This window comes from Eleutherodactylus coqui, unplaced genomic scaffold (assembly GCF_035609145.1).
Source record: "Eleutherodactylus coqui strain aEleCoq1 unplaced genomic scaffold, aEleCoq1.hap1 HAP1_SCAFFOLD_98, whole genome shotgun sequence".
In the NCBI taxonomy this organism is placed as follows: domain Eukaryota; kingdom Metazoa; phylum Chordata; class Amphibia; order Anura; family Eleutherodactylidae; genus Eleutherodactylus; species Eleutherodactylus coqui.
In genome coordinates, this window is record NW_027102512.1 from 415385 (window position 1) to 442695 (window position 27311).

General features: G+C 42.2%; 1 long non-coding RNA gene across 1 annotated transcript; it reads right to left on the bottom strand.

Annotated features, from left to right (window-relative positions):
- Positions 1-9980: 9980 nt before the first annotated feature.
- Positions 9981-17978, bottom strand: LOC136604251 (uncharacterized). Its single transcript, XR_010789786.1, has 5 exons — positions 17883-17978; positions 16625-16710; positions 14964-15067; positions 12382-12461; positions 9981-10286 (listed from the first exon to the last, which is right to left on the bottom strand). It is a non-coding gene; the product is annotated as an uncharacterized lncRNA (long non-coding RNA).
- Between the last annotated feature and the right edge of the window lie 9333 nt (positions 17979-27311).

The following is a 27311-nucleotide window of genomic DNA, read 5'->3' on the forward strand; positions in this document are numbered from 1 at the left end:
GTGGTAGCCTAGACCTCCACATGTACCAAAAGACCCGATTGCCATGAACCCACACCTAGGTATCAGAGGGGCATTTACAGCCTAAGCGACAGTTGTGAAAGACCGCCACTCTACTGAGTTTTCAGAACATTTTGCACAAGAGGTTATTCTGATAAGGAAGTTATTAATTATATTTGTCACCTTTATAGTCATCCTAATTTCTGTTTGTCGTTGCATACAGTGTATTCCGACCCTGATGACTGCCTGGTCCACCTGTCCCACTACGACGTCCAACAAAAAGCCCACTGTCAGTGCAACCGTCGTCATCATGGATCCAGAATGTGATGATGTCGAACCATCCTATACCCCCATGGCAGTAATAGGCCCAGTCGTCTACAACACAATGCGAGTCTAGGGTCAGCGGTGGGGGATTGGGGTGGGACGGAGCAGGGCGAGTTTAGTGAAACAGATAGTTTCAAGGGGGGTCTGTGGTGGAAGCCCAGTATATATCTATATGGATCCGTGGGCCTTGGCAGTAGACAGTTGTCAATTTAACATTCTGTATACATATTTGCTTTCTGTCTTGCTACAAATATAATGTTCTTACAGTTATGCAATAGGTACTTCCGCTCATATGAAAATATCTGTTTTATAACTCTGCTGACATGGGGAAGCCAACATGAAACTTCTGTACTCAAAACGCTGACAAGATAATATATAGTATAAACACGTTACATTTTCCATCTGTTTTGCAATTTTGGAGGACAGTATAACTCAGACGGACAACCACAGTCTGAAACAGCCACCGCAGAAATTACCCAAGCAATTTTACTGGAAACGTATGCAAATAATATGGGAGGTTTGTGCAATTTATAGTTCATGATGTAACATCCAATCATATCGAAGGAACCACACGTGGCTCCAGGACAACCCACTCATTTCATCCACCACCTGATGGCCAATCACAGATGACCGGAGGATGGAAGAATTGCAAGATGCTTATCCAATAATTAAACAATACGTTGTATCTATGTAATCTTTGACCTGCCCAGATGGGCGGATATGTTAAACTCTTAAAATAGGCTACACGCCGATCATTAAAGTTAGAATTGAGGAAGCTATGCATGCTGAACCTCGTGTCAGTGTGAAAACTTCTTATGCGCATTATCAATTCAGAATTAATATGGAGGGGTGTAAACATTCCAACTTGAGTAAGCCGTGATTCCGCAAAGGAATTCTACGACATCATTATATAACCTCCTATTTCCTTCTTTACTGCACTTACAAACGCATTCTTTATAATGGCTGATTATATGCAGTGTTAGTATCATCTCTCTCCCCCTAGTTATCCTATGGAAGAGTTCTACCATCTCCGCCCTTCCCATTCTAATTTCCTTCTACAGAACTCCAATCTGGCCCTAGAATTTTTCTATCTGCTCTTTCCATTTAATTGTAACTCCTCATTAACCCTTTGAATTGTTTATCAAAACTGTCGGGGCTCTATTTATATGGGCGTGACAGTTTGGGGCTTCTTTTAACCAGGCTTCAGCAGCGGATAATTCGTATTTCTGCTGATCTTTAGCTGATTTTGTCCGTATTTTATCACATAATTCTTTACAACTTGGAACTTTTAATTTATTTTTTAAATCCATATTTCTATCCCCCCTTATGTCACAATATTTGACAGTCAGGATCTAACTTGTCCATGTACTTCTTATCCCCTTCAAGGACTTCCTGTCATTGGCAACAACAGAGACATGCACAGGAGAATGCCTTACAATTTGTATTTCCCATTGTTAGTAATTATGTTCTTGACATCGATTTACAAGACAAACAACATAAAACAAGCCTCTGGCCACTAAAATGTATAGTGAAAACGCAGGGGTTCCTGACCAGAATCAGTGCTTCGCTATATACACGAAGACTCCTTCTTGCCTTTCCGAGTAGGGCCTGTGAACATAAAACACAATATGGGGCTTGTCCGAAAACAACCTGCACAGCAAGGCTGGTCCTTAATGTGTCCTAGAGGTCAGTGCCCACGTATCAGATCCGCTTATCTCAAATCACTCACACATTCGCTTCATGCAGTATAAGTCAACAATACAAATATTACAATATGTTAGTAGGCGGCCGCCCTCTTTATATTCTTAGTTACTCTATAACACAATATCAAAGAAAAAGTAGTAGTAGTAAGATAAGAAGTAAAGTTCCTGGACACCCCTGTGCCCCATGACGTCATCTAACCGATTCTTTTACGTGCTGCGTGGAGTAATTCTTTCCTGTAGCCTTCTCACAATGCCTATGGTCTCACATAGACTACTGCTATTGTCCCTTGACAACAAATTTGTCTATACTTGCTTCTAATTTACAATACACATCGCACATAGACTACTGCTATTGTCCCTTGACAACCCATTCCTCTATACTTGCTTCTCTTTTACAATACCCATTGTAAATTTTACTAACACCAAAGCATACAGAAGAAGAGAGAAGAAAAGTTTAACCATTGTTATACTTACTACACGTTATCTGGGAGGCTTCTAAATTCTTAGGCTAGTTCGGAAAAACATCACTGTTTCAGACAGGATGCCCGACTGGCCTCTAATGACGTCTAAGCAAGACGGAGGTCTTTTAATGATTGGAGAGTACTTCAGACCCACCTTTTCACAGCCAGGCTGTCCCTTCCCTCTGCAGTGAGTCTTTCCGTCTCGAAGGACCAAAAATGTAAGGAGAATTTATGTGTTTATCAAAGAGAAGATGATCCCAGATCTCGTGCAGAAGTCTGGACCCAGGAGAAATACATATCACACCAGCCTGTGCGGTATCAGATGATTTCTAATTTATTCAAAGGTGTATTTGGTTTATATACCATAAATGACATCACAGGAAAAGTATATACCTCCAAGGTTAATAATAATACATGATAGGCTGAAACTAAAATGTTTAACATAAGTTACACCTTTTAAGGTGTTACTATAACATACAATGAGACCGTTATGAGTTCAGTGAAAAGGAATGAAGGTGGGGGGGGGGTTCTGGGAGACTGTCTTATCTGCTGTCTGTCCCACCAGTACCATGCACGAATATAGAAAGGTTTCGTTTATCCCCTTCACCATTTCTGGACCCAGGTATATGTTAAGGAAATTGTAGATCAATGTATCAATTAATAGCTCTTTTATTGGATTATAGACTAGAAAGATTTAGCATGCTAGTATAAGTAGTGAAGTCTGGGGCAATTCCACCATATATGTAAGAAGGTACCCTCACCCTCATAGGCCTGAAACCGGAGACCTGATACCCTAGGAAACATACAGGACAGTCTTTGAGGCTTCAGATACCATCACATTAAGAGTTTGCAGCCTGCTTTAATAATTGATACATTGACAGACAGCTTGGCAGTTGAATCAGCAATTTTATTCCGTTCCAAGACCAGAAGTTCCTCATCTGGTCCAACTCCTTGCTCAATGCAGGATCACTAAATCATACCAGACAGATGTCTGTCCAGCCTCTGTTTGAAGACTTCCATTGAAGTAGAACTCACCACCTCCCGTGGTAACCTGTTCCACTCATTGATCACCCTGACTGTCGAATATCTAATTTGTGTCTCCTCCCTTTCACTTTCATCCCATTGCTTCTAGTCTTTCCTTGTGCAGATGAGAATATGGCTGATCCCTCTGCACTGTGACAGCACTTCAGATATTTGTAGACAGCTATTAAGTCTCCTCTCAGCCCTCTTTTTTGCAAGCTAAACATTCCCATATCTCCTAACTGCTCCTCATAGGACATGATTTGCAGACGGCTCACAATCTTGGTAACTCTTCTCTGAACTTGCTTCAGTTTGCCTATGTCTTTTTTTAGAGTGGGGTGCTCAAAACTGGACAAAGTATTTCAGAACCAACGCAGGGTTCTTCTTCAGGCTTAAATCCTTGCCTTTAGTAACAACTGTTTTCCATCACTGAGCCCAAAGACACATTTTCCACCAGACCAAGCATTCTCATGTTATGTCCCAACCATTTATGTGTCACAATATCAAATGGTTTGGAAAAATCAGGACATACAGTACAATATCTAGTGTCTTACCATGATCCAGCTTAGAACTTACCTCCTCATAGAAGCTGATCAGATTGGTTTGACAGCAGCTTGTCGCTCTCACCTATTGAATGATATTGAACAACGCATCTCTACAGGGAGGTGTATGGCCATCTTCAAGCTTAAAGAGGTAAATTATTGATGGCGTTTTCTCGGGATGGGTTTAGTGCCAGGGACCCCCACCGGTCGATTGTTTTGTGGGTCAGTGAGCTCAAGTACCAAGCTGATTTCTGTTCCAACTGCACTGGCCTGGCTTGGTATTGCTAGCTAAGTTCTCAATTAAATGAATGGGCACTTGGCATGCAATACCAAGATGGGTTACTGCAGTGGGAACAGAGCTGTACACTTCTGCGGAAATCAGCTGAGTGCACCAGCCCAGAGAACAGCTGATTGGTGGGTCTGCCTCCCGCCTCTCTACTATTGATCACTCATCTTAAGAATAGGCCATCAACAATTGACAACTGAACAACCCCTTTAAGGGCAGTCCTCTTGAGACATTAATAGTATTTTTTAAAAGTAACTCCAACACAATATGCTTGATTCCATCATCGGAATCACTAACCAGGCAAAGAACAAGATTTTATTTCTCAACCATAGGAATACACAAATGGGTGTACATAGAGCAAAAGACAAAGGAGCTCCTCACCAGGTGCCACTACTCCCCCCTTCCCATTCGTGCAAGTGCATAAAAATACTGAATATATTTGTGCCTGCTCTGGCTATTCTGCTTCCCTTTTGCAAATGTTATATGCACTAGAGCTTTGAACACCTTCATAGCATCAATAGGAAAGAGTTTAACCAACCAATCACCTCCTTTTTTTCCTTCATGAGCCTCAATGCTGCAGCAGAAGTTCCTTATATATTATGCCCCCCCCCCCCCCCCCGACAAACACACCCACATACAAAATATTCATGGAAAGGAAAATAAATTAGGCTTTGAATATACGTTAACCTAGAATAATTCTATTGACTCTTACTGTGATCCCAAATATTGTATTTCCTGCCTTGGGTTCTATTCATACCATGTTTGATCATATACAGTTGCAATCAAAATTATTCACCCCCAAATTACATTTCATTGCTAAATTTACGAACTCCCGGCTCTTTGCAAAAAAAAAACTAAAACTAACAAAAACTATTTAAGTATCTCAATGCAACTAATATAACAGGGGGCTTCTCCAAATTCAACACAAAATGACACTTTTAAAGAATCCTGCAGTCTCAGAATTGTTCAACCCCCTCATGAGAATTGTCTTTAGTACTAATTAGAGCTCTTTGCTGTTATGACCTGCTGTAACCGTGATGCATAGCCCGACAGCAGCTTCTGACAGCGTTCCTGAGGACTCTTACCCAATTTCTCATGGATAATGGCCTCCAGCTCACCAATATTCTTGGGTTTGAATGCTGCAATTGCCTTCTTCACATCCCGCAAAAGATTTTTTTCTACGGGGTTCAAGTCAGGCAACTGTGAAGACCCCTCCAGAAGCTTCCAGGACTTCTTCTGAAACCACGGCTTGGTGGAGTTTGAGGTATGTTTGGGATCATTGTCCTATTATAAAGGTCCAATGACATCCAAGCTTCAGCTTCCTCACAGAGGCATGATTTCTTCTAAGATGCCCTGGATACTTGATTGAATCCATCTTGCCCTCTACATACTGGAGGTTTCCAGAGCCAGAACAACACAAAGCAGCCCCAGAGTATCACCCAGCCACGGCCATACTTCACTGTAGCAGGGGGTTCTTTTTAGCATATGCTTTATTCTTCCCAACATACCGCTGATCCACAGGCCTGAAAAGTTTCACTTTTGTTTCATCGTTCCACAGAACAGAATCCCAAAACTTCTGTTGCTTATTTATATGGCTTTAGGCATGAGCTGACTTTTCTTGTGCTTTGGGTCAGTAGAGCTGTACTCCTGTGCAAATTGAAACCGCAGTATCTGCTGCCACCAAATCTTGCTGCAGGTGTTTTGCAGTTATACAAGGGTATTTGACCACCTACCTGTTTAGGAATCTGGTGTCAGCCGGTGATAGCTTCCTCTTTCTGTCACATTTAGGTAGTGTAGCCAGTGTGTCTTTAACTTTAAACTTGCAAACTATGCTTCCAACTGTATCTATAGGAACCGTCAGTGCCTTTGCTAACTTTTTATATAATTTTCCTTGTTTATGCAATGATGTCTTCACTTTCCGGGGAGAGGGGGTTGGAAACAGGTTGTACTAGATGGACATTGTCTTCTTTCAGCCTAACATACTATGTTAAGGCCCATTTAGACACAACAATAATCGCTCGAAAGATGTCTTTTGAGCGACTTTTCAGCAATAATCGTTGTGTCATTTAAGCACAAGGTGATTGCTCAAACGTTGAGCGATCACCTTGCGATCCCAGCAGAGGATGCAGATGACAAGCGGGGAGCCACTTGTTCTCTGCATCCAGCTGTTCCCCGCTGGGAGCCCCCGTCTGTCATACAGCCGAGCGCTCGGAGCGGAGGATGCAGAAGACAAGCGGGGTGGCCCTGCTTGTCTTCTGCATCCAGCTGTTTTCTGCATGTAGCGCCCGGCTGTTATCCAGCCGAACGCCCCGAGAAGGGTATGGAGAACGCAGCTAGACAGCTGTGTTCTTCATACCCAGCCTGTCAGCAGGGAGCGGGATACAGCTGAAACAATAGTATCAGCTGTATCCCGCTGTGAATCCCCGATAAGGCTCATTGTTGTCTTTCAGCATGCTGAAAGACAACGTTGAGCGACAGCTTAACGAAAACTGCATGAAGTCAGTGCAGTTAAACATAACGATTATCGCTCAAAAGGCGAATTTTGAGCGATAATTGTTGTGTCTAAATGGGCCTTTAACCATATTTCTAACATGCAGTCAAATGTCGTCCACAAACCTCTATCTAGTCCAGATAGATAATAAAGCCCTTGATTAGTTGCATCAGGTGTGCTTAAGACAACACCTAATTTGCAAATGTGTGCTCCCATGAGGGATTTTATTGAGGGAGGAAGGTGAATAATTCTAAAAGTGCAGTAGTCATGAAAAATTATATTTTGTGTTGTATTTGGAGAAACCACTTATGTTAGTTGTGTTGAGCTATTTAAATTGTTCATCCCCTGCTTTTTTGCAAACAGCTGAAAGTTTGTAAATTTGGCAAATAAACTTGCAATGGGATTGAACAATTTTCATTGCAATTATAGATGGCAAAATATGTTTAAAAATATCTAATCATACAGCATATAATACAGCATTTCTAAAGTAAAGGTGGCCATTCACATTAGTTGAAGGGCTTCTGTCATCACTAACTGTAAACTAAGTTATGGGGCTCAAAGGTGAGGGCCGGTGGTCTGCTTATTATACTCAGTGTCCCCTGTTTCAGTGCTGGGCCCCTGAGAAATCAGCACACACACACACAGTGACCATATCAGAAGGCTGTGCGCATACGCTCTCCCATCTATCTCTTTAGGAGAGTGGGCGCACACAGCCTTGGGAAGAGTGTCACCATATATATGCGAACACTAATTTCTCAGAAACACAGTCCTGGAACAGGGACCCTGTGGCTATAAAAAGCATCTTACCTGATCCCCCGTCCCTTTATCTTTGAGGCCCATTATACAGTTCATGGGGCCAACAGTTGAAGACAGAGGCTCTTTAAGTGCATTTTGCATGGAGCAATTTGCTCCGGTAGCCAAGCGCCAAATCATTGGCACTTGTATACCAAGCCTTTACATAAGCTGATTCAAACCTTCTGCAGGACTAATCGTTTGTCCCACATAGAGAATCATTGCTGTCGGCACCACATCCCTTGTTGACATCATGAGGTTTGCAGCTGGCGATGATTTTGTTCAGCTGCATGAAAGTTGCGACCAGCTGCTGAACAAATGTTTGCTTATTAAATGGTGGATCAGGTACAGCTTTACATAGGTCAAAAGTCAGGCAAAAGGGTGTTCATGTGATCGTTCATGCCAGATTGTCAGCTCATGTACAAAGACGTATAGAAGGTGGTTGATCAGTCGTTAAATTTTCATCTAGTGAATGATTGTTTCACAGATGTAGCCATACGTTTGTAAGTCCGTGTTGGCTGCCACAGTTGTTCAAACTGGCCATACTAGTTCAATGACACTTGGCGACAGACTAATGAGCTTTTGTGCATGATTCTTCGAATCTTTTGCCTCACCCTTGGACAAAGATTTCCAGACAAGGTCTGTATGTCTAAGAAAGAGCTCTGTACTCCAACATACAATTGTAGATGTGAGGGTTTCATTAGACAGGCAATCCTAAGTCAGTAACATTTCATTCCACTCACATATTTGGACCCTTTTCAAACAATTGTTACTGGTAATCAAATATCATCACAAAGGATTAGCTGAATTGCACGAAGGAGAAGACATCGGTCACGTGTATGGCACCATATAATGCAGAGTTCTTACTTACATATATCAGATGGAACTCCTATTCTAGCACCCAGCTTACACCACAGTGCAGTCAACTATCTGACTAGATGAGTGTATGCGATTTGTCAGATGAAACAATTGTTGATTGTTAAATTTAACCTTATGAATGAGGATTTTGCTTGATATTGTCCATTTTCATCAACTTAAGTTTAATGTGTATGGGTACGAACATTGGGGAAGGCAATGGCAAACCACACGGCAAAAATGGTCTGCCAAGAAAATGTCATGACGTGACGTGGCCCTAGGAGTCAGTCATGACTCTGTGCTTGCACCAGGGGACTTTACTTTTACCTACCAACATACACCAAAAGTATATATGTCTTTATGGGATACATCTGGATACATTTTTTTTGGTACAGTACTAAAAACAATAAAATTATAAGTCAAGAGCAGAATCCAAGAATTATGCATATACACTACCACAGAATATGATTGGACCAACCCACATCCTCCTAATAATAAAAGGCGCATCCTCCATAGAAAACAAAACAATGTATCATCTAGATCCTGACTGTATTTTTGTATCTTCAAAACCAGCATACAATGGCATCCATGTGTTTTTTCTAACTATATCGTTGGTCATAGGATTTGGCAACAACAAACTGAATAACTTTACTTCCATCGTTACGAGGAAACTTTATAAAAGTTCGTCAAAAAGTACTCGGCGAAAACAACAGAAAAAGTAAAGCAATAAAAGTAAAAAGAAACTCATCACTGCGGAGATGGAGCAGCGCTGTACATTCTCTACTACACTTTTTTGAAGTCAGGAAACATAGGACAAAAGAAGAACAGATTTTATTTATTTATTTTTTAAATAATGGTCAAGGATTTAATTCATCTTGTTTCAATATCATTACAGAAAATGTTATGGTACAGAGTTCTTCAGTATTTTCTTTGCTTCTTTTTCTCCACATGAATGCTGGTACACTGTAATCTGTACAAGATCAGTTTTTGATTTTTTTTTCTGTACATTTCTTAAATGTATAGGTTAAAAAGGCTGTCAGCACTTAAGGAAGCAATTTTTTTTTCAAAGAAAAGGTATTCAGTTACTGCCCAATAGTACTGAGCGGAGTGATTGCCAGGACGTCTCTCCTCCTTGTTAAGAAGATGGGAGTCTGGATCCAGATGCAACCACTTGGCACATCAACACGTTATACAAGATAAAGAACAAGCAGAGCTCTCTTGTGAAGCGGTTATGAAGCATACTGATAAGGGAAACAGCAGTGTCATCTAAGCTAGTATAAAGTAAGCAGACAGCCTTGGTTAAGAGCTTAAGTATTTGTACTTTAAGGATGAGAGAAACACAACTTTTGCAGGCATCTACTGCTGTCTACTAAAAGCTACTGCTATTAGACCTTGCATTTTAACACACAAAGCAATTGCAATGAAGGAAAAGTTGCCTTGATATAATCAGAATAAGGTTTTATAAGAGTTTTTTTTTATAAGGTTTTTGGGGGGGGGGGGGGGGGGGGAGATTTTTTTTTCAGTTTTTCTCCTCAAAGTCAGTTTTTGAAATTTAGTTCAAGATGTTGACTACACTGATCAACTTTATCCAAATCATAAAAACTAGCTGTGCCGTTGCATATTACAGGATACAGTCAATGATATGTGGACATGCATCAATGCTTCTCTCTTGCTTTTGTCATCATAGCCTTCCGATGACCATGACATCCACCACCTCTCCCTTGTGAAGTTCCACATACTGCTCTGTCTTTGGAGGTAGCATCAACAGTCCATTGGCACTGCGCATACTCATCAGGCGACTGCTCATCTGATTACCTGCGTGGAGAAGACATAGACGTTAGCACACTCCTCGTAAGACAAGATGACAATGGACATTTCCTATATGGGAGTTCTTGGTGTCTGGATCAGTCGACGTAATGTAAAGACTGGTTCATTAATCAGCTTACTCTACCTAGTGGCTAATGATTAACCTTCTAGTGTGATGGGTTATTCGTCTTTAGGGTCTGGAGGAAGTAGTTGACTATACTAATAGATCACAGACTGAACATGAGTCAACACTGTGACGTAGCAGCAAAAATGAAAAAACACAATTCTGTGATGTATTAAGAGAAGCATAGAGTCTAGATCATATGAGGTAATTATCTCCCTCTACTCTTCCTTAGTCAGACCTCAGCTGGAATACTGTGTCCAGTTCTGGGCACCCCAATTTTTTAAAAAATAGACAAACTGGATTAAGTTCAGAGAAGAGCTACCAGGATAGTGAGCGGTCTGCAAACCATGTCCTGTTAGGTACGGTTAAAGCATCTGGGAATGTTTAGCTTGCAAAAGTGAAGGCTGAGAGGAGACTTAATAGCGGTCTACAAATATCTGATGGGTTGTCACAGTGCAGAGAGATCAGCCCTATTCTCATCTGCACAAGGAAAGACTAGAAGCAATGGGATGAAAGTGAAAGGGAGGAGACACAAATTAGATATTCGACAGTCAGGGTGATCAATGGGTGGAACAGGTTACCACGGGAGGTGGTGAGTTCTACTTCAATGGAAGTCTTCAAACAGAGGCTGGACAGACATCTGTCTGGTATGATTTAGTGATCCTGCATTGAGCAAGGAGTTGGACCGGATGACCATGGAGGTCCCTTCCAAATCCACGATTCTATGATATTTATGGGAACTATAAAAAGATTTTCCAAACCTGGCATCCATTTTTTTGGTCCTTAGGAACATAAAGTAAAAACTAAAACAATGTAAGGTACAATATACTGTGTATAATTCAAGTTGACTCCTCTGACTTTCTTGATGTAGGTAGTGGGACCCTTAGTGGTCATCTATTGTGGTGACGGGTTGAGTAATGTCTGTTTGGCAATCAAGGTCAGGTTTCCAGCTAAAGGATTTTCAGATCTCCTGATGATACAATATAGAATAGAGCCAGCGGATTTCCATTTCATCCCAATGTATTTTTACACCATATTATGCACCACGCCTGTTCTTTTTGCAATGTTTTGCCACATCGACTGTTAACGCTTTACCATACAAGCAAGCTATAGGAACCTTTCCTAAAAATGGTTCTTGCCACCATTTGGTCAGTTTTTTTTTTACTTCTTCCATGACTGATATGATAAATTCTTTTTGCTTTATAGCGAGTCATCCACCAGCATATTTCCATTCAAATCCCTCTTCTTCCTTGCAGGGCTAATAGAAATCAACCTTTACAAGTCTAAAAGGAGCCTAAGGGTGGCTTCACCTGTGCCAACTATTGGCTGAAAAATCGTTCGAACTAGCAATTTTGACTGATAGTTTTTCTGTGCAATAACGCAGGATTCGATTGAGCGAGAAATTGCTCATTGATCATTTTGTTTTGGCTAAGTGTAACAAAGCAACTAGTGAGTTCTCATTGAACAACTGTTTGTTCACAGTAAACGGAGGTTGACAGCCGGAAGAGATCTCCAGCGCGCTTCGCCTCCATTAACTGAACGACTATCGCTCCTGTGTGAAAGTACAGAAGTCTTAGTTGTTGGAATGGCTTTCGAACGCTTACATACCCGAAAGTCATCCTGTGAAAAGCTACCCTAAGAAAAGAAAATGGTGGCTTCCATTACCGGTTATGCAGTTATTTTTTGTTAGAAGCTGTAGGGGTGGGCACCCCGCCATGGCACTTTCTGACTGTGTGATATCTGCTAGTTATATTATCAAGTTGATGGCAATGTTATTAAAATATCCAGTACAACCTAACTGATAGAAGTGTCCAGTTATATGTAGTCAATAGAGACCTGTACTTTGTGCCCAAGGCAGTGGCTCTTGGTGATGCCACGTAAGTATGCAGCGATGGTACTCTGGGCGAGGATCCAACTTTACATCACAAGATAACTGCAAGACAGAAAAGAAAATGTTCTCCTATATTCAGTCATATTCACCTATTTTTCTTGTTGTATTTCAATCATCTGTCCAACTTTAAATACCATCTACGAGAGTGAAGAGCGGCAGCTAGGAGCATCTGAAAAAACAGACACATCTATGTATTACACAGACATGCCACTGATAGCAATGGACAAGTGTAGACGTTCCCCTTGCTGTCTTTTCCCTCATAGATTCCAGTGGTTTGCTTGGGGTCCAGCAGTTGGACAAACTGGGATTAGCTTATTTTTAATGAGGGTCCCTTCTAACAAAAAGGAATGGTCTAAAGAGGACTTTGTAAATATATAGCATTACTTATCTTGTACTGATCATGACTTACAGTCTGCATTATAATCAAGAGCTGTGCCCATAATTCTGCTGGTCCCCATTGCACTCCTATGATGCAGTGAAACTATTCAGTGCCTGATGTGAAAATCACATTTCCCAAATATGCCAATATATATCCAGACATACATCCAGTAATAAATCATAGGGTATTTTGGCAATGAAACCTGAAGAATTGGGAATGCAGCTCTGGAGAATAATACAGGATGTAACTCCGTACAAGTGGAGCTGGTGTTCTGCTTGCATACCAATTAAATTACTAGTTTCTTCAAGCACAAAAATAAGCCATGGTGAAATTGAGCATTACACACAGCCCATTAAAATGAGTAAGAGGTCTGTGTAATGCAGGGCAGGTCAAGTCCTCCAGATCAGGAGACATTCTTTCTAACTGCTCTCCACTCCTCAGGAGACAGGGACCCTCAATGCCCTCTTCTAATCTAATTTTGGATTCCTATGAGGCTTTTTCTTTCTGTCATTATACAAGAGCGCCACCTGCTGGCTAAAACCAGCACTGCAGTATGTGGTGTACCTAAGAGGCTCTGATGACGGAGCAGCCGACAATATACAGTAAAAATACCCTGTCGGACGTCTTCAGGCTTTAATCAGAATGTCGGAAGCTGTCAGACAGTTGATTGGAAAGGGTTAACTCATAATTCCCTAATAGGGTACACGAAAATGTTTTTTTTTTTAAAACAGTACAACCCCTTTAACATAACATCCTCCAATTGTTAGCAACATATTGTAGTAGTGAAATTGGGGAACACAAAGACCGTATAGTGTAAAGTTAGGGTGGTTTTATATCTGCAGCCATGGTTCCACTTTTGTGCTCTGTTCGGGGAGCAGGAAAGGGGAATCTCTGCAACCAAATGGCTCATTCTCTGGACAGCACCACAAGCACCAGACAGACCCCATTGATTATAATGAGGTCCGTCTGTTTTCCACTCGGCTGCCTAACTTTAGATGAAAGAAAAAGCTCTGCATGCAGCACTTTTTCTTCCAGTACTTTGAGCCGAATCTGCGACTGAACCTCCGACTCCGATGTGAAATCGGCCTTAATCACATACACATTTACCTGGAGTTTTTCCTTAAAGCGGTATTCCGGGCGATGGGACATTTTTTCCAGTTTTCACCCATCCAGTGAAAACTGATAGATCAGTGGGATCGTCCGATTGCTGTGCTTGGCTGTTTGCCCCTTTGAAATGAATGAAGCAGACAATAATAGTCGAGCACAGCACTCGGCTATTTCTGTCTGCCCCGTTGAAATGAATGGAGTGGCACTACTCCATTCATTTCAATAGGTCAGACATATAGGCAAACACAGCACAGCACTCGGCTATCTGGCTGCACCGTTGAGAGGAATCAGCCTGTTCTGTGTGACCAGCAGCTCTATTCCCTGCTTCCCTGCAGAAGCGAGACGATGTATGCTGAACTGTGAAATAAGCGGGACGCAGGTCCCCCAGTCTCAGGAACACTGAACACTGGGGGTCCCAGCAGTCATACCCCCACCGTTGAAACATCCCATCGTTGAAAATCCCTCTTAAAGTAAACCTTCAAAATTCTGTCCTTGTACCTAACGAAGTGGAGGGTAAATTACCTGCACTTGTTCTTCTATGCCACGCCTCCCAATCTGCCAGTTTCAGGCCGTGGCTCCACCTGTCCAAGATGGCTACAGCTATTTTCTAACTACCTAATGCACTGCTCTCTGATTGTCCATTGGCAAGTCAGCGAACAGGTATAATGCATCGTTAGTCTAAGACTACCAATACACTGTAGAGATTAGCTAGATTGAAGACTGAATCGGCCATCTTGAATGCCCGAAAAGAGGACCTGGAACTGCAAATTGGAAAGACGGCAGAGAAGAACAACTGCAGATAATATACACACCCACGTTCCTCCTCCGGCTCCATTGCAGAATTTTGTCCAGAAAACTGGAGGGTCACTTTAACATTTACTTATAAAACAAAAACAATATAAGTTTTCAAACAGCGGCAAAGTAATGGAAATTGAGCAGCTATTTTGTGTCTTCATATACAGAGACATTCATGTTGATGTAAAGTCATATAACTGCTTTATATGGTAAATTCTCAAAATAAAGACCCTTTGTACGTGTATAGAGCCGCCTCACTAGACACTTGGACATGAAACACACACTGTTTTAGAGGTGTATAACATTTCCTAATAGGGGTGACTGCAATAAATAGCGATGGAACGGCAGATACGAATTCCGCTCTCCATATAACATGGGCGGTATAAATACCCTGGCTTTGATGATTGTAGGTCTTGGATCCAGGATTCCCTGCATCTTTCTTAGTGCTGGTACGACAAAAAGATTACAGGTAACTACTGCTGACACAGGGTTGCCTAGAGTGAATGGAAGACAAATACCATTAATCAGGAGAAGGCAGGTAGTAAACAACGTAAATTATGTGTAACACGTTCAGGCTTTTACTCCAGAATCCACATTTGATTTTGTAAGATGTAGAAATAGATTTTTCCCTTTAACCTTGTGAATGCACGGTAAGTTCTGATCAATAAGGCCTTTTTCGAGCTGGACCCCTTCAAGACCATAGCGCGACTAGTAAAACCAATGCTTTCCCTTGTATGGGTTAATTTATTAGGCATTACATATGTTGATTGAAAAAACAATCAAAATACTAACGACCACCCGTCTGTCGGTGAGTTACATGCTCCGCCCCTGATCACATGACAGTGACCTCATCAACTAGTTACAGCGAGGTAATGAGGTGCCCCAAGGATGTCTAACCACCACCTAACTAGTTACACCGAGTTAGTGAGGTGCCCCAAGGATGTCTAACAACCACCTAACTAGTTACACCGAGGTAGTGAGGCGCCCCAAGGATGTCTAACAACCAGCTAACTAGTTAGAGCGAGGTAGTGAGGCGCCCTAAGGATGTCTAACAACCACCTATCTAGTTACACCGAGGTAATGAGGTGCCCCAAGGTTGTCTAACAACCACCTAACTAGTTACACCGAGGTAGTGAGGCGCCCCAAGGATGTCTAACAACCACCTAACTAGTTACATCCAGGTGGTGAGGCACCCCAAGGATGTCTAACAACCACCTAACTAGTTACACTGAGGAAACACAACCTCCCAGTAACCATTATTAACCATCTCTGTTCCTCCGGTCATCACAGCCTCATCCTCCGGTTACCCCACAGCCGACAGTCTGCATACAGCGGTCAGTTATCTCGCAGCTGACAGATACCAAGCAGTAGTTACCTCAGAGCTGACAGTGGACAGTTACCTCAGAACAGTCTCCTGCAGCGCTCAGTTACCTCAGCGCAGCGCTCAGTCACCTCAGAGCTCAGTTACCTCAGCGCAGCGCTCAGTCACCTCAGAGCTCAGTCACCTCAGAGCAGCGCCCAGTCACCTCAGAGCTCAGCTACCTCAGCTCAGACATGACACCATTAATAAAACACAATTGTTAAGCAGACATACATTCCCCATCATCACCCTGACTCACCCTTTCTTTACAGCCTAGTAAGGGTTACCACTAACACATTTAAAACTGACCAATCTACCTTAGGGGGCGCTCACCCCAATGTAATTGCATATGGGTATGTGTATATACAAGCCCATATATATATATATATATATATATACACGTATTGGCTCTATCATGTGCATATATGTGGCAAAAATACAACATGCTGCGTTCTGTTTTGCGCTCATGTATTACACAATTCCGATACGCTAATTTGAGAGGAACTGCGTAAGGCAATGCGATTAATTGCCTGCGAGTTACCACCTTTCATACGGGCATACAGAACACACGTAATACATGGTAATCATATGGCGGCCTAATGGATGGACAATCTCAGACAACGGTCCCTCCTCTAAGTACCTCAGACCCACCAAGCCATAATACACAAAGGGGTGAAGCTGTGTCACTCACCTGTTTCAGCTTGAAGGTTTTTTTAAAATGATATCCTCCAGGTCCAACAAATCTGGTTCTCTTGGACAACGGCGCTTGGACAGTGTCTAGAAAACGAAGCAGAAATGGTAACAATTTCTACCATGATATTGCGGGAAAAGTACAGTTCATCCATCAAGTGTACCACTAGCTTCTTAAGAGCAACAGATCAAAGTATGAATAGCTTTTTTCCCCTAATTCAGCATAGAGCTGAAAAAAAATTCTAGAAAATTAAGCATTAGTTTATGATTCAGTTTAGTGATCGGGTTTACAAACTACTCAGCAATGTCTACTAAGTGGAAGGATAAAACCACTTCCACAGGCCGGTACTGGAATATAACATTGGCTAGGAGGACTTGTTTTTTTAGTTGTAAATGGGTATTTCCAGAACGGACCGACCACCTATCCACAGAACAGTTGATAAAGTCTGATCAGCAGCGCGAATCTCACCACTGGGACACCCACCGATCCCAAAAACGCCAATCCCGTGTCCCTCTCTGCTGCTCACTTCAAACCCCGCAGTGAGGAGCAGCTTGACTAGTGTGGCGGCTGAGCATGTACAATGCCAGTCCATTACATTCTGTGGTCCTGCTTAAGTGCTTGTCCTGAGCTTTCTCCGGCAGCCCGATTGAAAGGAATTGAGCAGAAGCAAACAGTCATCCGCACCTTCATTCATGCACCAGGAGAGGCGGATACGGCGACCCTGTTCTTGGCATCAGTGCTGGTTTCGGTGGCGAGACCCTCACCAATCAGACTTTCGGCACCTATTTTGTGGATAGGTGCCAAGACAATCCTGAGATTAGTGCTTTATAGCAACCCTCTGGTTTCAGGACCAAACTTCTACCCTGGACTGAAGGAGGGTATATTACTTGCAGTTGTTCTTCTCTGCCATCTATCCGATTCACGAATTCCAGGTCACATTTTTCAGGCGCCCAAGATGGCTGTTGCAGTTTTCTAACTATCTAATGTATACTGTGCACTGCTCTCTGATTGACCAGTGTTGCTCATGTGATCAGTGCTGGCCAATCAGAGAGCAGGTATAGCAGGTTATATCAGCCACCTTAGACAACCAAAAACAGTACCCAGAACCAATGGATCAGAGGGACGGCAGAGAACAACTGCAGGTTATATACCCCCTTCTCCCTCCGACCCGGTAACAGATCTTTGTGAAGTATTCTACTTCACTAGACTTTAATTGGCTTCCATTTAGCACTGCACTTTAATATTATACATGTATTACCGGTTACAGGACTGTTTTCTCTCTGGGTTTCTCTTGGCTTTGAGATGGTTCTATTCATGATCTGCAGGATTTCTTTTTATGCAACTAGAAATAAAACAAGAGCATTTGAGAGGGAAGATTAAATATGTAAGACGGGTCTGACAGATGCATAATTAGCCCAACAACATTTAGAGAATATACAATCTATACTCCTTTCCCTTACAGAATATATTAAATGAGTTTCCCCACCGATAACACACATGGTATACAAAAATAATACTCAATATACACAAGCAAGGAGAAGATCTGCCAAGGCTGGATACTACCGGCAAGGAGCGCCCGCTGCGGCTCGGCCCCCTCACTTGAGTGTTGCGTCAAACTTCTAAGTAGATTTCTTTCTGTAGCGCAGCAGCGGTTCAGAATAAAACAAGACACATGCCAAATGGGCATCTCTGTCCTGGGTTCATGCTGCCCGTGGGTTTGGGTGGCATGAACCTAGTGACAGCTTCCTTTTAAGGATTAAAGATTACATACCGTACTGATTTCTCATTTTTATACAGCTCTATGCACACACTTGCTTCGGAACGGAAGACATAAGCATCAATTACAGGAGATTGTAAAATTGTGTGTATATAATAGAATATGAGAAACATCTATTTACAGTGAGCCGCTGAACAGAAAGGTGACAACTGGCCTGAAAGCACATTTATAGTCATGTATCTACTAGTAAACCATATCCTGTAGTGAAAATGTCAGCACTGACTCTGAGAAGAGACATTTACACAGAACTGAAGGGGTTAAATAAGCATAGACTATAGATGCGAGATGTGAGACAGGTAGGTGGGAGGCGGTAGGTGTGAGATGGGTAGACGAGAGACACCCATTAACAGACCCCAGCCGATCAACTATTGATATCCCGAGGGAAGATCTTCAATAGTATTTCCCTGGAAAACCCCTGTAAGTCCTCCTGCCCGCGGCCGGGTCGGAATCCGACTGCGAAATCTCACAGCGGAATCAGACCTGGTGACCCCCAGAGACTCTATACTCGCCTATCCGGATCCGCTACGAGTGTTTCGGCTGGGGCAGGGCGTAACGCGCCAGCGCTGGGCTCTAACACGGATTCCTGCGATACTACTGCGAAAGTGCTGACGGCCGGTCAGCTTCCATTGACTGCAATGGAAACTGTCTGTGCGTTTTTCTGCACTAAATAGAACCTGCTGCGACTCACCCCCGCAAACGGAAAATCACAGTTAATTTCCGCCAGTGGGCAGGGAAGAATCTTTTAACATTGCATGTCAATGGACGGACATTGCTGCGGATTTCGCGGCGGGCGTCTGACTGCGAATTCCGCAGCAAAAGTCCGTCCATGGGCATTGGGCCTAAGAGAAGAGATTATTACTTTTTATAGACAAGGAAAGGGATACAGAAAGATAACGAGGCGCTGAACGCCCCTAGAGACACAGCTGGAAGCCAGACGCTGCCCTACTAAGTACTAATGCTCCATTCTAAATTAGTTCAAACAAAAGAAATTGCGCCGTAATCCTTGCGTGTAAATGCGCAGCCATCGTGCGCTATTAGTTTACTTTTCGTTTCAACCAGCATAATAATCATTGCTGTTTGCTTACTTCTCGCTGCAACTAACCCCCCCGCTCCGTGCTTCTCACAGAATGTGATGATCTGCCTGTCTAAACGTTCTGCACGAGCGCGAACAACCAGCGGTGACGTCACATGTTCGCGCAGATCGTTTAGCCGACAGTTGTTTCATGTAAATGGGGCATGAGGTTATATGTACACAGGCAAGTGTGATAACTCAGACCTATATCGCACTCGTAAACCGCAGATTTACAGGCTTCTGCAATGCGCTTCCCCTTTAAAAACGTGTGATTTGCATCGCTGAACGTGTTTGTCACTCATGAAAACAATTGCTCATGCCTTCAATAGTTAAAATGGAAAAACACATCAAACTCATGAGAACTGCATTTGCAGATGAGTGTAATGCAGTATTTTTGTCTCCTCTACAGAATACTGGGTGATCCTTGCAGACAAAATCACCCAAAAATAAGACAAACTGTGATTTTTCACTTTCACTGTATTGGTACGAGCGAAACATTGCTGGATGAGAGCGAATCCACTGAAAATAATTGGTTCTTTAAACACGCAGGTTCTGTGCGCGGCGCAACAACACAGAACCCCCGGATTATTACAGCTGGTGTAAATACAGCCTAAGGGCTTACTCAGACGACCGTATATTGGCCAGGTATTCACGCCCGGCCAATATACGGTGTCCCTCTCTGCAGGGGGAGGAGGCTGGAAGAGATGGGAGTAGTGCACTGAGCTCCCACGCCCTCTCCACCCCTCGGCACTATTTGCAAAGGGAGGGGCGAGGCAGGGCAGAGCTAGGTCTCGAAACTTAGCTCTGTCCCCGCCCCGCCCCCTCTCATGAATACCTATCCGATATACGGTCGTCTGAATAAGCCCTGAAGACGCTCGTCATGAAGGGGCTGAATACTTCTCAGACTGCAGGAGGTTTTAAAAGTGGCATTCTATCTTCAACTTGGAGAAACCACTTTTATATCAGTTGTGTAGATTTATTTAAATTGCTTTTATTTGATTGAGTTTTACAAACAGCCGTAAGTTCTTAAATCTGACAAGCCTAATTTGCAGGGGGGGGGGATAATTTTGATTGTAACTTTAGTTATGCCCTATCCTATGAGTAACTTTATATTACTGGAATACCTCTTTAAGCACTTACAGAACTCCAGTGTTGTGACCTCATCGTAACCAAGACATCTGCCATAAGTGGTATGACATCACTCTCTCTGCCACCTGAACAACAGCACTGACTCTGAAGAGGTGGAGACACATCTGAGACCAGAGGAAATGATACATCGCTTCTTCATCCAACAATACAGTAAGTAGATGGGAACTGGGTTATAGAGTCCGCATGGAGGGGGAGGAGGTGCACTGTGCTGTAGCGTTACATGAAATGCAGTATCATATATAAAATATAGATTTATTAATATATTTTACTTGAACTCAAAACTACCAATTACCTGATAGTTTTATTCTTTATGGAAAATAGGCGTCATAATAGCAATCCTATATAGATAGTAAATGTACATGCTGTCTCATGACATAGAGGTATTTCCTTATAAATTGTTTATGTTGCCATAGTAACGTCAGGAGACGACCACCAATAGGATTGCTGGTCATCAAATTGAAAGTTGTCAGTTGTGTGCAGTCAGTTATTGGTGGGTGATGTTCTTCTCTCCATTCAGTACTAGTAGACATGTGATGGAGATCTATACTGGAAGCTCGAGTAGAAGATCTATAGTTGTCCTGTGTTTAGGGCTCATTCACACGGGCGTAAGGGCATTTCAGCCACAGAAATACGCAGCATTTTGTGTGACTGGAATGCACTGATGCCCGCTTATTTTGCCGGCTTTGGCATGTATTTGCCACATGTTTGCGCACACAAATGTTGAGTGGATTGATTTCAATAGGCTCTTGCGGTGCACAAATGACACCAGGAAAGGTCATGTTGCAGATTTTTCACGCGATCGCAGATTGCATGAAATTGAGATCAATGGGTTCTATTTACTGAGGATTATGCATGCAAAATTTGTGTGGGTTTTATGTTGTGCGAATACGCCCAGGTGAACGAGCACTTATTCCCTATGGAGGGCATTTGCTGCCCGCAGGCTCCTCACTTGTAAGTCCTATTTTGGGTCTTTATCTCTGAGGATATAGAGGTCTTCTCTTGCTTTCTATGGTTACGTGTCAATGTGGCCTCTCGTATAGATATATCACAGCAATCACAGCCTATCAGTCACAAATATCAAATTATTTTGTTGATATAGAGCTGAAAGCAAGTGATGCCAAGAGAACATGACCGAAGCCAAAGGACAAGATGAGTTCATAATAGGGATCAATGGGAAGCCAGGTAAGTATAATAATGTGAAAAACACAGAAATACACAAATCATAAAAACACATTACATTAAAAAGATCCCCACATAATATAAGTCCCTGAAAGCATAATACAAAGCATATATTTATTATATAGCAGCCTGCTAGTATAAGCAGCAGCTAAATAGTTAAAATGAATTAGGGGACATATGTATTAAGTCTCCTAGACTGGGCAAGATATAGCACCCTGCTAGTATAAGCAGCAGCTAAATACTTCATATGAATAAGGGGACACATGTATTAAGTATCCTAGCCTGGGCAAGATATAGCACCCTGCTAGTATAAGCAGCAGCTAAATACTTCATATGAATAAGGGGACACATGTATTAAGTATCCTAGCCTGGGCAAGATATACAACCCTGCTAGTATAAGCAGCAGCTAAATAGTTAAAATGAATAAGGGGACATATGTATTAAGTCTCCTAGACTGGGCAAGATATAGCACCCTGCTAGTATAAGCAGCAGCTAAATAGTTAAAATGAATAAGGGGACACATGTATTAAGTCTCCTAGCCTGGGCAAGATATAGCACCCTGCTAGCATAAGCAGCAGCTAAATAGTTAACGTGTTTAATATTATATGCTTGTATGTGCAATGTTTTTCTATGTACCCCCACACCTCGTTCTCATGAGGCACCCATGCGAGAGATCCGCAAATCAAGCCACCCATAGGGATGCATTAGCACTACAAAATAACTAAAACCATGTGGATGTCAATTTTTCCTGGCATGCAAATCGTACATGCAGGAAAAAAAAAATCACAGCATGCTCCATTTTTCTGTGGATCCAGCACTGACGGCTTCCATTGAAGCTGACACTGTGGATGTGCAGCAGATCCGCGGGAAAACAGGAGATTTAAATGTTATAAAAAAAGCACAGCGCACCCGCAGTGCAGAAGAAAGAAGATCTGGCCGTGGACAGAAAAGACCCACACTGGCTTCGGACAAGTAAGAAAATGTTTTTTAGGCCTCATGGCTTTGGGCACGGGTGGAAACCACTGCGGGATTCCACACTTTGAAACCGTGCGTGTCCGTGGACATGAGGCATTATCACATACATGTCTGCTAGTAGTTTCATTCTTTTTGTGTCTTTGAAATCACACGTCTGAATAGTAGCACGTCTGTAACCTACACCTTAAAGGAGATGTCCCGCGCCGAAACGGGGTTTTTTTTTTTTTAACCCCCCCCCCCCCCCGTTCGGCGCGAGACAACCCCGATGCAGGGGTTAAAAAAACCACCCGCACAGCGCTTACCTGAATCCCGGCGGTCCGGCGTCTTCATACTCACCTGCTGAAGATGGCCGCCGGGATCCTCTGTCTTCGTGGACCGCAGCTCTTCTGTGCGGTCCACTGCCGATTCCAGCCTCCTGATTGGCTGGAATCGGCACGTGACGGGGCGGAGCTACACGGAGCCGCTCTCTGGCACGAGCGGCTCCATAGAAGACTGCTGAAGACCCGGACTGCGCAAGCGCGGCTAATTTGGCCATCGGAGGCCAAAAATTAGTCGGCACCATGGAGACGAGGACGCTAGCAACGGAGCAGGTAAGTAAAAAACTTTTTATAACTTCTGTATGGCTCATAATTAATGCACAATGTATATTACAAAGTGCATTATTATGGCCATACAGAAGTGTATAGACCCACTTGCTGCCTCGGAACAACCCCTTTAAGGCGTAAACATATGTTAATCATTAGCATTACAACCTGTTTTGAATACTCATTTGTTCTGCTTGTATATACTGTCTGCATGTATATAATGGTGTATATATATTCTGCAATGTCCACATATGTAATTTATATTCATGTTGGTAATATCATATGCAATGTACATAACATATTCTTGTATATAGTGTTTGTGTATGTATTATTAATATTGCAATGTCTGTACATATTATAAATGTCCACATGTTTTAGATATATTTATACACAATCTACACATAATGTGCACACAGTGTTTATACGTATAATATTTGTACTTTACTTTTTGGTGTTATGCCTGTTTATTTTTATATAAAGTTTGGATATACTGATGTCCATGTATATAATATATAACAAAAGTATCTCTCCCATGGGTTAGGCTGCCTTCACATCTGAAGACTGTGAGTATATATAAGTGTAACTGTATCTATACATGCATATACATCCGTGTACTATTAATTCTGTAATATATATGTGATATGTTTCTATATCCTGGTAATGTTTCCGTGCATTAGCACATCAATATCTGTATATATGATTGATGCCCACGCATGTATTTATGTTATATCCTTAGGGAGCCAGAAGACTGTGAGTATATAAAAGTGTATATGTACCTATATATGCATATACATCTGTGTACTATTATTTCTGTCATATAATATATGTATAGAGTATAATGGTAACAAAAGCATCTCTCCCATGAGTTAGGCTGCCTTCACATCTGAAGACTGTGAGTATCTATATATGCATACACATCCATGTACTAATAATTCTGTAATACATATGTGATATGTTTCTATATCCTGTTAATGTTTCTGTGTATTGCATTACCACATCAATATCTGTATATATGATTGGTGCCCACAAATGTATTCATGTTATATATTTAATGTATATATTGTTTGCATTGGTAATGTGTATATTTATGCCTGTATGGATATTATATGAATATGTGTATATGTGATGCTCTTCAATGTAATTAATGTTATGTTAATGTCATTGTATATATGTACACAGTATATATAATAAAGTATAATGTATTGTTAATTGCTTGAGATAATAGTAGTATCTTCAGTATAAGCTTCTTATTGTATCCTGTTAATGTTTATGTGACTGTATTATGTGATAAGTTCTGACCCTGATGTGACTGACCGTACAGAAGAAGCAGAATACAGGACAAGCTGCAATGGACAAAGCCTTCCAATTACACTCAGTATTGTCACTAAATAAGCAGAGCAGGATGTAAATGACATTTCTCTTCCCATCAGGCCCTCCAGGGCCCCTTATGGAGATGGGTCCCTATACTGACACTGTATATGTAGAACAGGAGATCTCCAGTGTAATTGGTCGGCTTTATAGGGATTCTCTGGTTATATGTAAGTAGCATTTATATAGCAGATACATAACTGATCACTACATGCGCTCTGACCTTCTTATATCATCACTGTGACCCTACAGAATCCTGAGCGCTGATCTCTGGTTCTGCCCTGCAGGGGGCGCACAGTGTAAAGATGCTCCTGATCATAGATGAGGATAACAGGTTAGAGCTCTAGTGACGGGTTATCTAGCAGCTAGTTATATATTCCCGGGGAATGCTTTACCATAGCAGTGTGATACTTTACCTGTATAGTCACTCACATCAGTATTATCTGTCCATGTGTTATTATATAAGGTAGCATACAGCAAGGCTCCTGCTGGAATGAAGGACATAATGTAGAATAAAAGCCACCTAGAAGTGTATAGATACAATGTGTGCAGTGTAACAACTGCAAACTAGATCAGTTATTAGAAGGTTCTGCATCATATTGATGCATATAGAGGACAATGTGATTCTGTGCTCTGACAGAGGATGACATGAGCCACATGGAGAAGTGACACATGCCACATCTGAGTATCTCCTCTTCTACAAATCTAGTCTTAGTGTAGGGACCCATCTGAATGAGGTCGCCGTGACGGGGCAGATGGGCTCGCACAATTGGAATAAAATGTGCGCCAAGAACCTCACATTTATACCTCTAGTTAGTAATATGTAAACTGTGTGGGAAAGAGTTTATCATTGGGATCTCTGCTCATATCAGTAGTATTAACTCAAATGGAAACTTTGCCAGGAAATCCCAGCAGCTCACGATAGGTAGACGAGAGCGCGAGATAGATAGATAGATAGATAGAGAGCGATAGATAGAATCATATATAGGCTATAGATTTAGTAATAAACATACAGCCAGTCTGCTCCTTGTAATATATGTAATGACGGTACACGTGATCCAAGATCATCCTACACAACCCAAGTGCAGACACGCTCCAATAATGCCAAGTGTTGGTTCACACTTCTGTTTACAATAGAAAACCGTGACACAAGAGCTCGACTATCTCTAGCTGTCCCATTGACGTGAATGCGACAATGCTGCAGTACTCAGTAGGGCTGCCAGGAATAGTACGATGCTCTGAGTAATGCTGCCTTATTACGATATCCATCAAAAAATGGTTCAAATGAGCGAAAGTGAAGATAATTGTTGGGTTTAAACAAAAGCCAATAACAGAATGAGATTCAGCAGGACTAACAGTCATTGTGAGCTCGTTCACTTATCATTGTGTTTAATCATCCCGCTCAGTTCCAGCGCAAATCCAACATGAAATGTCTGCAAGAGCCAAGCAGAACCCATATTATAGTCAATGGGGTTCATTCGGTCATTGAACCATTTGTCCAGAGGATTCCCTTTTTCAGCTTGCATAAACAGAGAAGGAAAATGGAATCCCCAATGCAAATGTGACTGTAGACTAAGAAGATGAATGCCGCCCTCAAATATGACCCCTGTTTATTAATCTGTCAGTGAGGAATCTCAGCCTCAGGTGAAGCTTCTGTCCAGCCTTGGACCATTCTCAAACTTCGAGAAGTAAATCTACATAAAGTGAATGTAGACCCCGCTGGGATCACACAAGTTTAGGCAAACATATACCTTCTCTTTTAGGGTTCTTCATGTGATTACATACAATAGTTTGACCATGGAGATTTACTATAAGTAGAGCGAATACAAATCATGTCCTGCCCGGTTTTTGTTTCCTTGCAGGTAACAGTGTGAAATGATAACGGTCTGTTCCTTATCTAACCAGTGAAATAATTTGGCCGTGATCCGACCGACGGTAGAATGAGGTTGTCCAGAAAAGTTCTGCATTCCCTTGCCAGCACCGTGACCAGAGCCCTCAGTGACAAGAACAGTATCGCAATGAGTGGAACTGACTCTTCAGCGCCCCCATACACACATCCTGAATAACTGTGCCCCCCCCTGTATATTCTGTACATAACATTCTAAAGACCTGAGACAATGTATTTGATATCTCATTACATGACTTGTCATTCATTTCTTCTATCAGTCCTGCTTTGTTGTTGGGTTCTTCTCTCTTGTGTGGAAGGATTCATATTTGTGTCCAGTATATAGGCCTTCATTGTAAATTCACAAATGAAGTACACTCTATACACAACCGCTCCTCTTTAGTATTGCAGGATGATGTAACTAATGCATTCCATGCATCAGAATGTGCGCTATAACCATTAACCCCATACCACTGCAGGGCATATAGTTACATCCTGGAGGTTCAAGGTGTGTAATGGAGGGTGATCACGGGTCGATCCCGCTCTATACCATGCAGGTGTCAGCTATTTTTTACAGCCGATACCCGCCCACAATAGCCTTGAGAAGCAGTGCTGCTCATCGGGGTTTGTTAACCCTTCAAACGCTGCCATCAATTCTGACGTCCAATGCTATTATACACAGGCTGGACCGCACTGTC